Genomic DNA, 16,983 nt, shown 5'->3' with positions numbered 1-16,983 from the left:
GATGATCTCGATAAACTTTTATTTTCATGTCACAAGCTACTTTGCACTATGACTTTAAGCACGTGCACCTACCATACTCTACCTGCACTTACCCTAATTAGGTACATTCACATAGAGCAAGGAATAAGTAATAGCAAATCAAACAGGAGTCTTACGGGAATCTGTAAGAGAACAGCAGGTCTTGTATTGTGAACAGAAACCTCGCCTGAGTACTTACATCCTGAATGATTCTTAGTAAATCCCAAGAGTAATCACTAAATTGTACATTGTGGGAAATTCACTACAACTAGGTCAACGACCGTAGCCAGGTTGGAAAAACATCGCTAACTCAGCTATTTGCCAAGTTTGGCTATTCGGCTTTAATTCACTGCTGAGCACTTGACAATTCACAATTTAGTGAATAACTACCGTCGTACAATGTGAATAAAGAGAGAAATTACTTCGTATCATAGACTAAAAAGGAAAACATTTACAAAATGCCACTGTCAAATTTTGGGGGGAAATAAAGCAATATACATGAAAAGTTAAAACAGTTATTCACTTGACATCGAATTGTAGGGAGTCGAAAAAATTAATTGTGAAATAGTGGCTAAAATAGCAACACTGTGACTATTGATTAGTCGGATAATTATTTCAAATCAGTTTTTTGGGGGGGGCTTAAATTTGGTGGCCAATTCATTACAATTGGTAGTTTATAACTCCCTCAATCACATTCTTTGTTTATTTGTTTATTCTATTTTTTTTTTATTTTTTTTTAAAGTGTACAGATTTCCAGTTTGATGGGTGCAGAGATTTTGGGGCTGAGCGTGGCGCAGGTTTTCACTTCCACCGTTGATACATACAGCATGCGATGTGAGCACCAATTAGCAGTGTCTGACAGAGACCTTCAGATGTCATAGACCCCCTGATTCTATGGAGATTTACATCTCACACAGCAGGACAGATAGGGGCTTGTCTGCAGGTAGTAATTCCGCATGGGATCTGTCTGGCCTGAGCCTCAAAGCACACTGAAGGTCACAGCTGTGATTTAAACATTCATCCCCTGGTGCTCAGCTCCCACCTGCTGGGCAATTCTTTCTTATCACCTGTTTATTCATCATTTATTTAATTTTTTTTTCTCTTTTTTTTATTTTTATTTAAGCTCTTAGGCCAAGCCTGAAATAAATGGTGTCTCAGCTGTGATACGCTGATTAACTTTATATTATGGAGGAGTTAATTTTATCAAAAAGGTTTAATTTAACCCAGGCTGACAGTTCTTCTCTCTGAGCAGCGGACTGGCACGAATTAACATCTAGGGAGAGAAGTGAGCAGTAACAGGCCGTGGTCAATCTAATCTCACATGCATTTCCAAACTTGTAACACATGATGATTTACAATTCAATTAGATAAAAGATGGTGGAGGATGAGGTCAAACGCAATAAGTCACTGGGTAACTAGGCAGTTGCAGAAACAGAAGACTGAAAAAAATAGGGGAGAGTTTTATGGGTCTCTGTAAAAGCATTGAGCTCCCGACACGCCATAGATCACTGCTTGGATCTGATTAGAGAGAGATTCTCTGCCATGTATCTTCCAACAACTGTCTGCCTAGAATTGGATGATAGAAATGCAGCATGGTCCCGGTTAGATTAAAATTATTACCGTATTGTAATTTCGGCTAATTAATTGCTGCATGGGTAAGGAGAAAATGACATATTCTAAGCAGGTTGTAAATATTTGTATTTGGCGCTTGCATTAGTAACCTGGCAGATATGATCAACGACACCAATATTTTACTGTCACTTGATAAGATTTGATATAAACAGGGGTAATGTATAAATAACAATTCTGGGGAAAAGTTGCAAACATGGAACAATCGACAGGAGTATTTCATTGGTTTCCATGGTAACTGCTTCACATTTAGAACTATGACCCCTACCCCTACCCCCCAGCCCGCCATCCTCCAGTTATTTTTTTGTTTTGTTGTTAAAGGTAAAAGGTAGAGAGGAATTAAAAGGTGGATGCATGACCCCATATTAAGCTGTGTTTCAATGACGATCACACATATACTGGTTAATAAACAGAAACTAAATAAATCAGTTCTGAAACAGACTGTCTACACTAAGCATGTCAAACTCAAAGGCTAAGACGGGCCAAATAAACAAGATTTCCGTTTATGTGGGCCGCAAAAAAAAAAAAACTTTATTTATTTCAAAAAGTACAGTATAAAAAAAGTTGCCTAACTGACACTGGACATCCTCACGCTTGTAGGGCTTCAAAGTAAACAAAAGAGCGAATTTATTGTAAGGAGACGTGCATTTGCATATAACCAACGTTTCAGTCTAACTACCTTGGCATATTAAGAAATGTTTGTAATGGGACTGAAATGGTGAATGTATGCTGTTATCTTGTTTATTTTGAAGTTCTATGAGTCTGTTCGTGCAGCATTGAGGTTGTGTCTACCAATTCTTCCCAGCTGAAGCCATTCATGGGGAATTGAGAAAGGATGCTGAATTTACTAGGTGCGTGCTTGCCCAGCCCAGAGTGCCGTAAAGGCATTACCATCCCTCGCCCCCACACAAGTGATCAGTGCTCAGTATTACTCCAGTATTGTGCTCCTTGAGCAGTATCTGTAGCTCCCTTGTTGCTGTGCTGAATACCAGCCTTAGGCTTGGCCTCCGTTTATGTGTTGCTGTGCTGAATACCAGCCTTAGGCTTGGCCTCCGTTTATGTGTTGCTGTGCTGAATACCAGCCTTAGGCTTGGCCTCCGTTTATGTGTTGCTGTGCTGAATACCAGCCTTAGGCTTGGCCTCCGTTTATGTGTTGCTGTGCTGAATACCAGCCTTAGGCTTGGCCTCCGTTTATGAGCCCGTGCTGCCTGACCTGACCTTTTTTGCTAGTCTAATCTTGCTTTCGCCTCATCCTTATCTATACCTCGCCATGGACTCTCTCAGTGTATTACTGTCTCCTGGGCTCCACGTTTTGTTACAAAATAATTATATTGCTAAGCAATTATACTGCTGAGCATACACTTTTACCTATTAACCCTTCTTTTACCAGACAGAAAGTTTATCCAGTATATTAGTTGGATTTTACCGGTTTGCATGTTAGCGTCACATAACTATATACAGTATATATATCTTATCATTAAGGCTCTTAACATGATATTCGCCACACTAACTCAAGGTCAAATATTTGTTCAAGTGACCTCTATGGTCCAGTACCATAACAACTTCCACAGCAGCATCCAGACGTATATTTTTGCCAGCACCTTATCCTTGCGGTTTATCAAGATACCTAAACCACCCCTACTCTGAGTACAACCAGATGCTGCGCATGCGCACAGGCAAGGAGCTTCTCTCCATTTTTCAACTAATCTCTTTATCTCCTGCTTACTAAGCAGCCTTTTTGTTTACTATTTATTAATTTCCTGTTTATTAATCATGTTATTTCCTGTTTATTAGCAGTCTATTTACTGCCCCTCCTCCCCAATTTAATACACTGGCCCCCTGACTTCCCCAAATTAATACAGTGCCCCCTCCCTCCCATTGAAGTATTTCCTTTTTATTAACAGTCTCGTTAGTTCCTGTTTAGTAACCAGTCTCTCTTTCCCCATTTTCTCTTTAGTGTCTGTTTGATTCCGCCCCTCAATGTATCTCCATTTGTTTCATTATTCATCTCCATTTGTTTTTCTATCTCTCATTCTCTCTTGCTATCGATCTCATTCTCTCTCCATTGCCATGTTTTATTTCACTCTCTCTTTTATTTCACTCTCTCTTTTGTCATCCTCTTGACTCTTCCCCTTATACTCAAATTCCTCAAACCCTAATTTATTTTACTTTCCACCCTTCTCTTAATTCCACCCCATGGTCTCCTCTCCCTCTGATCATAGGATTATTTTTTTCCACTTTTTGGCTCGGATTATGGTCCCCAAGTGCAGCCTTTTCTCATTCATCTTAAGTGTGACAGAACTCGAAGGAAGTGATGTCCATCCACATCCTCCAAGCATGCAAAAGAAGCCTTACAGGAGGAGAAGAATGGCCCATCACAGTCTGAACGCTGGACCAAAGGAAAGCCACCCTCCTGACAAGTGATATTGAAAGAGTAGGGTCGCTAAAACATCTTAAATTTGTGTGTTCCTGTCAGTGTGTATGTTTGTTTGTCACAGTATGTGTGGCTGGCAGTGTGTCCGTCTGGCAGATTGTGTTGGTATGTTTGTCTGTGCATTGCTGTCAGTATGTGTGCAAGATTGTCTAGAACAGGGGTAGTCAACCTTTTAATACCTACCGCCTACTTTTGTATCTTTGTTGATGGTAACATTTCCTTACTGCCCACCAGTGCCACAGTAACTAATTTTATAGCGTAACTGTGATTTTTTATTATTTTTTTTTTAGAAAGGAGGGGTTTTTAAAAATAAATATGTACTTACATTTATCTATTTGTTTCCTATTTTCTTTTTTTTTTCTGTGTGTCTGTGAGGTGCTGTGTGTGAAGGGTGCTGTGTGTGTGAAGGGTGTAGTGTGTGTGTGAAGGGTGCTGTGTGTGTGTGAGGGGTGTTGTATGTGTTTGTGTGTAACGGGTGTAGTGTGTGTAAGAGGTACAGTGTGTGTGAGGGGGAATTGTGAGTGAAGGGTGCTGTGTGTGTGTGTGTGTGTGGTGCTTTATGTGTGTGAAGGGTGCAGTGTGTGTGTGAGGGGTGCAGTGTGTGTTGTGTGTGTGAGGGGGCAGTGTGTGTGAGAGGAGCAGTGTGTGTGAGAGGAGCAGTGTGTGTGAGGTGAGCAGTGTGTGTGAGGGGTAGTGTGTGTGAGGGGTGCCGTGTGTTTGAGGGGTGCTGTGTGTGTGAGGGGGCAGTGTGTGTGTGAGGGGTGCTGTGTGTGTGAGGGGTGCTGTGTGTGTGAGGAGTGCTGTGTGTGTGTGAGGGGTGCTGTGTGTGTGAGGAGTGGGGTGTGTGTTTGAGGGGGGCATTATGCGTGGTGGCGTGTTCACTTTAGTCTTCAGCTCCTCCGGCTGCAGGCTGACTCTCCTGTCCTCCTGCAAGCACAGCACTGTACCAGAGCATTGCCATGGTAACGCGTGGCAACGCTCTGACCAGCCTGCTCACAGGAGGAACACAGAGCCTCCCTCTGATGCCAGCACGCATCTTTGATCTCCTCACCAGCCCGAGAGAGCTTGCAGCAAGGCTGGCTCTGCATGGGCTGGCAGGGGAGATGAAATGATCTTCCCTGCCGGCCTTGGTCCACGGCCATCAAAGCCCACCGGGCATTTTCTGCAGAACCCACCATCGCCCACCTGAAAATTCCAAACCAACCACTAGCGGGCGGTAGGGACCAGGTTAACTACCCATGGTCTAGAATGTATATCTGTGTGAGTGATATATATATATGTCAGAGTGCATGTGAGTGTGTATGCGTGAATGAGTGGTTGGGTTGGTGGTGTCCCAGCCCATTGGTTTGGAAGGGGCTACAATTGTTCTGCAGCCGTGCATATAACTGTGCTAACATTCCATGTAGTTAAATTACATTCACTGCTTAAAGTTTTATCAAATTGTGGAGCACATACAACCTTCTGCATGACTTCAGCAATATTTGCTAACGTTGCTATTTACTGACGATGAAGTCAGACATAGGCAGGATTCTCAATGTGAAATGAGAATAATTGATTCTCTCGGCTTTCCGGATACTGAGTAATTATTTTTGGTAATGAAAAGCTTTCTGTTTATTAATATTGTGACAAAGGATTACATCATTTTCTTTTGTTGGGAAATTTATTCTGATGTCATCATGCTTCAGAGGATCAAGCATGATGACCCAGCGAATGCAGTAAACACACTATCTTTTAACAAGATAAATATAATGCATTTATATTAGCTTCTCGAAAACCAATACATTAAAGATTATTATTTCTTGAAAATTCTTCAATTCTGAATATGTTAGCAAAATTTAAAAAATGTCTCCTTTCATACCATAATAAAGTATATAAAAAGAGTAATTTTGTTAAACAGCGAGTTACACAGTTAAGTTAACTTAACTACTGTCCTATCTCGCTACTGCCTTTTGCATCCAAGATCCTTGAAAGAATTGTGTATGCGAGATTGACAGACTTCCTCGAGTCCAACTCTCTGCTAGACCCGCTTCAGTCTGGTTTCCATGCTAAGCACTCTGTGGAAACGGCACTGACCAAAGTATCCAATGATCTACTCACTGCAAAATCGTGTGGTCACTACTCTATCCTAATTCTCCTTGACCTTTCTGCGGCTTTCTCATCCTCCGCAATATCGGTCTACAAGTTACTGCTCTCTCCTGGTGCTCCTCCTACCTCTCCCAGTGCTCTTTTAGCGTTTCTTTCTCTGGCTCTGCTTCTTCTCCCCAACTCCTCTCTGTTGGCGTTCTCCAAGATTCAGTCTTTGGTTCCCTATTGTTATCCATCTATACTGCCCCCCTTAGTAAACTCATTAGCTCCTTTGGCTTCAAATATCATTTATATGTGGATGACACGCAAATCTATCTGTCCTCACTTGATCTCTCCCCATCCCTCTTGACTAGTGTCTCTGACTGCTTCTCTGCTATTTCTAACTGGATGGCTGCCCACTTCCTTAAACTCAACTTGACCAAAAATGAAATTCTTGTCTTTCCTCCCTCAAGTGTTGCTGCTCCTGTGTCTGTCTCCCTCCAAGTCAACGGTGCTACCATCAGCGCCACCATGCAGGCTCGCTGCCTAGGTGTTCTCTTTGACTCCGACCTCTCCTTCACGCCTCATGTTCAGTCTATCACCAAATCCTGCCGCTTCCATCTCAAAAACATTGCGCGCATCCGACCCTACTTAACGCCAGATGCGACTAAGGTACTGGTCCATTCCACTATCCTTTCTCGCCTTGACTACTGTAATCTGCTTCTCAGTGGCCTTACATGCTCCCAATGTGCACCGTTACAGTCCATAATAAAAGCGGCAGTGAGGCTCATCTTCCTGTCCACCCGCACATCCCATGCCTCACCCTTCCGTCAGGCCATACATTGGCTTCCTGTAAAATATAGGACTCAATTTAAAATTCTGGTTCTTGCTTTCAAATCTCTACATAATGCTGCTCCCGCCTATCTATCCTCCCTAATACAGAAGTATGTCCCGTCTAGGCCCTTACGCTCTGCTGAAGACTTACGTCTATCTTCTGTCTGTACTCCCACCTCTGATGCTCGCCTTCAAGATTTCTCAAAGGGCTGCACCATTCCTCCTCTGTTAGATGCTCACCCAGTCTCCACTCCTTCAAAAAAATCATTAAAAAGCCACTTCTTCATGAAAGTGTATCAAACTGTTAATAGCTCCCGACTGATTCCGCTCTTGCAACTGTCACTAGTCTAATACTATCCTTAGCTTTTGTGTCATTTTACCCCACTCCCTCTAACATGTAAGCTCATTGAGCAGGGCCCCCAACCCCTCTGTTCCTGTGTGTCCAACTTGTCTGGTTACAACTATATTAACATAATAAAAAGAATTTGCACAGAATGTATTTATTTATTTATAAAATATTTTACCAGGAAAGATACAGTGAGATTTCTCTCGTTTTCAAGTATGTCCTGGGACAACAAATCATTGCATTGATACAATAGGGTACAATAAAATGCAAAAACCATATTAATACACTATATATACAAAATTTAACATAGAACAGGGAGGAAATATTTAATCAACCATGACAGGTGCATTCTGTTTTGAGATATGTAGAGAGAGATCTCTTAAAGGATTTTAGGCCTGGGGAAGATTTGAAAGTGTGCGGGAGGTTGTTCGATAATTCCGGGGCTCTGTTGGAAAAGGAGGACAGGCTGCTTTCTTTTTGTGTTGAGGTAGACTAAATAAAGTGCTGGTACTGGATCTGAGGTTATAGGAGGTGGGGACAGCTGGGGAGAGCATTCTACTCTGGTAGGGTGGGAGCTTCCAAGAAAAGCTCTTAAACACAAGGCTGGAAAGAAGAAGGGTGCGTCTGGATTCCAGCAACAGCCAGTTTAGTTCTTTTAGTATGTCACGATGGTGGGTCATGTAATTACATTGTAGCACAAATCGGCAGAACGAGTTATACAATGTATTACGTTTATTAAGGTGGGTTTGCGGTGCAGATGTATATACTACATCCCCATAATCAATGATTGGCATCAGCATTTGCTGTACAATCTTTTCCTTTACTGTAGGGCTTAGGCAGGATTTGTTTCTGTACAGGGCACCTAGTTTTGGATAAAGTTTAGATGCACGTTTTTCTATGTGGAGACCAAAAGATAGATTGGGGTCTAACATCATACCCAAGTATTTGAAAGAGTGGACTGCGGTCAGTGTGCTATTTGATTATGTTTTGATGGATAGGTGGGAATTGTGTAATTTGTGTAATTTAGGTACTGTTCCAAAGATCATTGTGACAGTTTTGGCAGTGTTTAGGAAGAATTTGTTTTTTGTGATCCACTTTTCTACCTCTGTAAACTGGTCTTGGAGCACAGCCTCAAGCTGCGGTAGATCGGATTTGCTCACATAGATCACTATGTCGTCTGCGTACATGTGTACATTTGAGGATTTAAGTATTGGCATGATTGGTTGAGAACTCGGGCTCCCTGACAAGTTTATCAGAGTAAGGATCCTTTACTTTATATAAAAACCTGTAGCTATCCATGGACCCAGCACTGAACCTTTCAGCTGTCAGAAATCTGCAGATTTACATGAAGATGCTAAAATGTAAATATAGTTACGTGACTATAACTAGTTATTCTCATTCCAAAGGGCATTGCAATATCCTCCTTCCCCTCGGCTGCTAAAATACATCCCTGTACTTCCTTTGTAGGTTCCAGATCAGTGATGTAGGGGGGATGTCATTAACAATCCTGTCAGTGACAGGTAAATTCAATGTCTGCTCTAACATATACCTGCATTGACTTACAACCCTCCCAAAAATCTCCCAATGCCACAGCTGGTGTCCAACTCAAGCCCTTATCTCACTGGCAAACACTATTGTGACTAGGCCCTGGAGTTCCGACTGTCAAAGTCACTATTTAATACATTGCAAAATACTTGCAAAATCACTGTGTAATACATTGTTATTCTGGCAATATAATACATAACAGTTAAAGAGTAGGAGTAAGTGCTTTGCAAGTGGTCCCCTTGATACCCACGCTCAATGGCAACACTGACTTAAATCAGTAAACAGTGGGCCAAGCACTTGACAATATACTCTGCCAAGGATGAGGCCAGCATTCACCAACTGGACCACCAGGGACCCCCATTCCTGCAGGAAGATAAGCATCCATACTCAGCAAGCGATACACACAATCACACTTACACAACGACACACTTGGACAAATCTACACAAAATCACACTCAGACAGCCCCTGCACATATCTCACTCGGGTGTATAGATTACGAAGGGGCAATTAATGGGTGACTATGAAGGTTACGTCCCTGCCTAATATATTCTGTGAAACTCCGTATGACACAATATCTTTGAATTATTTTTTAGTTTTGCACCTGCAGTATTAACCCCGCACCTGCTGTATTAACCCCCTCCATGCTGTATTCATCCCGCAGCAATAACCCTAAACTTGCTATTGTAACTTAAGGGCCCACACCCGCCACTCATGAGTGGCGGCTGGGGAAGACGGGACAGTAGGTCCTCTCCCCCTATTGTATTTTAGGGTCCCCACCCACTGCACATGTGTGGGGGCCAGGGGAGGTTGTCAATAGGTCTTGCCTATTGTAACTTAAGGGCCTCCACCAGCCTACCCCCTATTGTATTTTAGGGTCCCCACCTGCCGCGCATAGGTGTGGGCCGGGGGGGACGGGACAGTAGGTCCCTCCCCCCTATTGTATCTTGGGGCCCCCATCCGCCACTCATGGGTGGGGGCCGAGGGAGAACACTAGGTCCCCCATTTAGTTCACTGGCCCCCACTCTTGGTGTACGAGTTGGGGCTCGGGGACACACACTTTGTCTGCCCCGTAAATTATTTTTATAGGTGCCCCACTAAGGGGAACTTTATTAAAATAGTGAGAGGTCTTTTCACAAGAGTGAGCAGCCACAAGCTGCTCACTGTTTAGTAGACATGCCCCTACTTGCGGTATAGCGAGTAGGGCCAAAATTTACTAATACTAAGTAATCGTTACTTAGTATTAGTACTCGCGGCACAAATATGATCAGAGTTTCATTTATTTGAATGGACAAACTGTTCTCATTCTGTTGAAATACGGTAGTTTCGCCAGTGTTCGAAAGCCGAATGAAGCAGCAGGAGGAAGGTGAGAATTGTGGGAAAATTTATTTGACCACAGGAAAAGGAGCGGACTTTGCTCCTCCCCTGGGTCAAAGCTGGTCAAGCGTAGGAAAAATACATAAGACAAAATAGTCCCTACTCTGTCTTATGTTTTAAAGAAAACTAGAACAGACAGGAAGAAATGGAGAACTGATCCTGGATCTGGAGGTCATCCATGAATGCAAGATTTCCATGGATTCATGGAAATCTCTAAGAATCCTTAGACAGAAATAAATAGAATGGGAATCTTGCTAAATGTTGAAGGTTTGTTGGTAGGTTGGACATCAGGAATAGGCAGCCTTTGGCACTCCAAATGTTGTAGACAACATCTCCCCTGGTACTATCGTTATGGCTGTAAGAGCATTATGGGAGATGTAGTCCTCAACAACTTGAGTTCCGAAGGTTTACTACCTCTCCGTTAGATAGTCAATGCAGACCAGGTCATCGTTATCTTCAAGTTCTTGATAGTGCAGCCACTGTTATAGTTATAGAAACACAAGTTTCATATTGTGTTTTCATGGTTAAATCTTCATATTTGGATCTCATTGTCTCTTGTAGACAGATAAGATTAATATTGTACACTTTATTTTTCCAGTAGACAATTTATGTACAAATCACTTTATAAATTGCCAGATTTAGTGAGAATTTTTATGTTCATTTACTGTTAAGTTGATTATGATTTTAATGCTTTGAATAATGAACTGGTGACTGCAAGACTCTGATACAATATTGTCTTTTATACAGTTCACCCAAACCACATCCAGTGATTATTATAAATATATGATAATGCATCGTGCGTTGGCCGAATGCCACTCAAGATAATACCTTTTATTTAATGTTTTAGTGCTTTGTCGGATGCTGTGACTGTTGGTGTGATGACTGGGGCTACTGATGATGACTTGGTTTGTGGCCAGTGGTTTTCCAAGGCAATAGATAATGAATTATCAGTGAATTTTGAATACCATTTGCAAAGAGAACAACAGTTTATTAGTGTGTCTGCTAGCTTTACCCAGCGGGACACATGTAATTGAAGTTCAATGGAACTGCTTACGAAATTTTAGACAGGTAGATATAGTTGGAACAGTGGAACGCGGTCTGGATGTTACAACTTGGCAAGTTTCTGGCACGACAGAGTCGTAAATGTGGTATTTACTTGACACACAGCCAATAGGGAACTTCCATGTTGTGGGTTTAATTATTTATTTACCAGTTCTCAGACAGCGCTTTTATCCAAAGCACATTGCGATTTATGTAAAAAAACTCTTAATTATTATTATTATTATTATTATTGGTATTTATATAGCGCCAACTTATTCCACAGCACTTTACAATATTATAAAAGGGGAAACTTACTAGAAATGAGACAATTACACAGTGACACAGGAACAATAGGTAGATGAGGACCCTGCTCAAACAAGCTTACAGTCTAAAGGATGTGGGGTATTAAGGACACAACAGGGCAGCAACAGTGACAGCCACCAAACAAGGTGGAAAAGTAACAGAACTGGAGGTGAGAGTGGAGTGTGGCTCTTTAGGAGAGAGAAAGAGACAGATCCAGAGTTACTCTGGTTGGCCATAAGCATTTCTGAACAGATGGGTTTTGAAGGACTTTTTAAACAATTGAAGACTAGGGGAGAGTCTGATGGGGGTGGGCAGGCTGTTTCAAAGGAAGGGAGCCGCCTGCGAAAATGTCCTGCAAACGCAGGTTAGCAGTTAGATTGCGAGCAGCAGACAAGTGAAGATCACCGGCAGAGCGGAGAAACCGTACCTACGAATCAGTAAAGACATGTAACAGGGGCTAGAGTTGGTTAGAGCTTTATGGGTTAGAATTTTGAATTGACACCTATAGGATACAGAAAGCCAGTGTAAGGATCAACAGAGGGGTGAGGTATGGAAAGTGCGGGGGGTGAGAAAGATCAACCTGGAGGCAGCATTCATTACAGATTGCAGGGGGGCAGTTCAGCTTCTGGGCAGATCAACTAGGAGAGAATTACAGTAGTCCACGCGATAGATTACCAGAGCATGAGCAAGCTCCTTGGAAGCATCTTGCATAAGAAATGGGTGGATGCAGGTGATGTTTTTGAGGTTGAATCGACAGGTTTTAGCAACAGACTGGATATGGGTCACAAAGGTGAGGCCAGAATCAAAGATAACATGAAGACAGCGAGCTTGCAAGGATGGACTGATGCAAGCACCAGGCCCGGAATGGCCATCGGGCATACCGGGCAAATGCCCGGTGGGCCGCGATGGCCGTGGGGCCGAGGCCGGCAGGGGAGATCACAGGATCTCCCCTGCCAGCCCCTGCAGGGCCAGCGCTACCCGAGCGCCACCCCCACTGTGTGTCTCCATGGGCCGGTGGGGAGATCAAAGATCTCCCTCACCGGCCCAGAGACACTTCCAGGCGGCAGGAGAGGGTGTGAGGGAGGGAGGAGAGGACCGGCGGAGCTCTAGCCAGCAGCTCCGCCGGGTCCTCTCGCGAGGTCTGAGTGTTGCCGCGGCAACACTCAGATCTCGCGAGAGTGAACTCTAGCTGGCAGGTTAGAGTTCACTCTCACCACTGGACCACCAGGGGAGGCAGCATGGTCCCCCTCCCAGGTAGAACGGCACCCCCCCTCCCAGGCTAAAGGTAAGAAGGGAGGGGGGGGATATAACCTTTTTTTTTTTATTATTAATAAAAAAAAAAATTTAAATTAAAATAAAAAATCACACTAACAACCCCCTCACACACATCACCCCCTCACACACACATCACCCCCAGACACACACAGCACCCAGAAACACACACTGCCCCCACATACATACACTGCCCCCATACACACACACTGCCCCATACACATACACTGCCCCCACATACATACACTGCCCCCATACACATACACTGCCCCCACATACATACACTGCCCCCATACACACACATTGCCCCACATACATACACTGCCCCCATACACACACATTGCCCCCACATACATACACTGCCCCCACATACATACACTGCCCCCATACACACTCATTGCCCCATACACACAATTGCCCCCACACACATACACTGCCCCATACACATACACTGCCCCCATTCACATACACTGCCCCCACATACATACACTGCCCCCATACACACACACTGCCCCCACATACATACACTGCCCCCATACACACATTGCCCACCATACACATACACTACCGCTCCCACACACATACACTGCCCCCATACACACACATACACTTCCCCCATACACACACATTGCCCATATACAATGCCCCCAATACACACACACACCCTACACACACATTGGCCCCCACACACATACACTGCCCCATATACACAAACTTCCCCCATACACACATTGCCCCCCACTCACACTGCAACACACACACACTTCCCCCCTAACACACACACTGCCGTCCTCACGTACACACTGCAACTTTCACACACACACACACACACACACTGCTCGCACAGTCCTTCTTACACAAACACACACACACTGCACCCCTGCTCCTATGCCCTACTACAGCACCATTTCCAAGCAGACCTCAGGTAAGTTGTCAAACTGTTCTTAAACGGTTTGACTACTTACTCTGGGAGGGGGTCCCGGCACTACTGGCACCATAACCACTACTCTGAGCTGTAGTGGGTATTGTGTCTGGATTATTTCTCTAAATAATCTGCAAGTGCCCCTACCGAGGTCAGGCTCTGGATCCGCCACTGACACAGCACCCCCAGACACACACAGCACCCAGACACACACAGCACCCCCAGACATACACAGCACCCAAACACTCACAGCGCACCCAGACACACAGCACACATCACCTTCAGACACACACATCACCCTCACTCACACACACACAGCACACACTCGCTACATCCCCTATAACACTATGCCCCCTATACACACACTCTCTACAGCCCCTAGCCACACATATTACACCACAAACACAAATGAAATTGACCTATTTACACAATACCACACCACACTCTACACACACACAATCCCACAAGCAGGCTCCAAACACATGCACCATACACTTTCCTGGCCCTTTTGTCCTCTGGTATCCCACTTGTGGAGACACCAGAGACAATTTAAAAGCAAACACAGTGCAAGCATGTTATTAAATTTGCTTGCGCTGCGCAGAACAAATACAGGGCCTTTTTCTAATGCCAGAGCTCTTCAGCGGTGCTCTGCACATTGAACCAACTTGCTCACTTTGAGAAGGTGCGTGCTTGTCATTAGTGATGACAAAACACGCCCTCTCTGGACCCGCCCCCTTCTTAGGGGGCCGCTCTGATTGAAAAATGCCCGGGCCTAATTTTTTTCCCAGTCCGGCCCTGGCAAGCACCATCAACTTTCAGGGAAAGCGAAGGAGGAAGATCAGCATTATGAGGAGGAAAAATGAAATCCTCCATTTTGGAGAGATTGAGTTTTTGAAAGTGGAAGGACATCCAATCAGCGATTGAAGAAAGGCAAGCGGTGACACATTTAAGACCGTGGGGGAGAGATCAGGGGAAGAGCGATATATTTTGGTGTCTGCGGCGTGTGGGCTTGTAGCGGAATCCAAAGGAATTTATGAGTTTGCCAAGAGAGGCTGTATAAAGAGACAACAGAAAGGGACCAAGAACAGAGCCTTGGGGGACTCCAGACAGGGCAAGGGGAGTAGGTGTCAATGAAAAAGGAGACACTGAACAAACATTGGGAGAAATAGGGGGAAAACCAGGAGAGAACAGTGTCACAGAGAGTGAGTTAGTGAAGAGTTTGGAGAAGGAGGACATGATCAACAGTGTCAAAGGAAGCAGAGAGGTCAAGAAGAATTAAAGGATCACTATAGGGTCAGGAACACAAACATGTATTCCAGACCCTCAAGTGTTAAAACCACCATCTAGCCCCCCTGGCCCCCCCCCCATGCCTCCATAAATATAGTAAATATATAACTCTGCATGCTGTAACTCTGCATGCTGTTTGCCTCAGAAAAACAAGCTGTCTGATGACATCATCAGAAGTGGTGGCCTGATCCAATCACAGTGCTTCCCCATAGGATTGGTTGAGACTGACAAGGAGGCAGATCAGGGGCAGAGCCAGCATGATTCAAACACAGCCCTGGCCAATCAGCATCTCCTCATAGAGATGAATTTAATCAATGAATCTCTATGAGGAAAGTTCAGTGTCTGCATGCAGAGGGAGGAGATACTGAATGTTTGGATGCATTTCAGGCAGCCATGACCCAGGAAGGATCTCTAACAGCCATCTGAGGAGTGGCCAGTGAAGTTATCACAAGGCTGTAATGTAAACACTGCATTGTCTCTGAAAAGACAGTGTTTACAGCAAAAAGCCTGAAGGTAATGATTCTACTCACCAGAACAAATTCAATAAGCTGTAGTTGTTCTGGTGACTATAGTGTCCCCTTATGGATTATATATGGATTAGTGACCGTTGGATTTATACAAACGGAGGATAAATAATTAAATACACTGAAACAAAAGGGAAAGAGTCCATGAGTTTACAATCTTGAAGGGAATTGTACATTAAGACAAAAGATAGTGGTGAGAAATAATATTGTAAAATGACAGAACTATATCCACAATTGTGCCAATATAAGGAATTATGTTTTACAGTTAAGATATCATACACAGTGAGTATTAAGGAGCATTGGCAGTGGGGGAAGGAGGGAGAGGGGTGGAGGGGGTGAAAAAACACTGATAAAAGCAATTTCTACTTGAACTTTATTTCCTGAATGCCAAGTATGCGGTTATAAAGTCAGCCAAACTCATTTGGGGAAATCCGGGGAAATTGAGGATAAATTCAGATACAATCTGAAACAGTTACTATTGTTTATACTGAATAAATGAATCTCTGCATTGATTAAAACGTGACCCTAATTGGTCTTATAATAAAATGAGAACGTTTTCCATGTTTTTCAAACATACATCCGATTGAAAAGCACACACAAGCAGTACGTACAGTCAGAAAGGTAAAATACTCTGTATCCTGCTGTCACTTTAGATAACATGAAACTGAAACGAAGCAAATTATAATCATTAGCACAATTAATACCGGCTCTCTTTTGTCATTAATGAATTATAAGCATGTCCTTTGCCCGTGTTCAATCAGCAAAGAAGGTCATATTTATGAGACAATTAGATTTAGATTTAATAATTGATTTTTTTTAAAACAATTGTTAATATTTTCCTAAATATTGTAATATAAATCATTAAATTTCTTCATTTTTTTAAATCTGAAATTTTCTTCTTCAAATACCATCATTCTCAACCATGGTCATTGATATCTGTAGACAAACAAATGTCAGATACCCACCGCATCTTCACAAAGTCCTGCTCACAGTTACTTGTACAATGTCCTAATTTACCCTTTTTAATCAGAGATTGCAAAAACAAAATATTTCTGGTGATTTTTTTTAGCCTGATGTGCACTCACATTTTCACCCTGGTCATTTATTCTGCTGGACTTGCAGAGGACTTTTTGATGCATTGTCAAATGGAGAATTATGTTGTGATAATTACTAGAAGAAAAGTCTGGGGGCCATGATTCACTATACTGGGATGCATGAACATAGCATTACTTACCTTCATCATGTATTCAATTAAATATAGATAAATGACTTCATTAGCTACACAAACGTGCAGTTATTTGGGCCACTAGTGAGGATCATGGTGGGACACATCAATCCAAAGAGCAGGTCTATCCTGTTAAGTCTTAAACACATTAGTTGTATCTGGAG

Source organism: Pelobates fuscus, chromosome 1 (genome assembly GCF_036172605.1).
Source record: "Pelobates fuscus isolate aPelFus1 chromosome 1, aPelFus1.pri, whole genome shotgun sequence".
Taxonomy (NCBI): Eukaryota; Metazoa; Chordata; class Amphibia; order Anura; family Pelobatidae; genus Pelobates; species Pelobates fuscus.
This window is presented reverse-complemented; position numbering follows the sequence as displayed.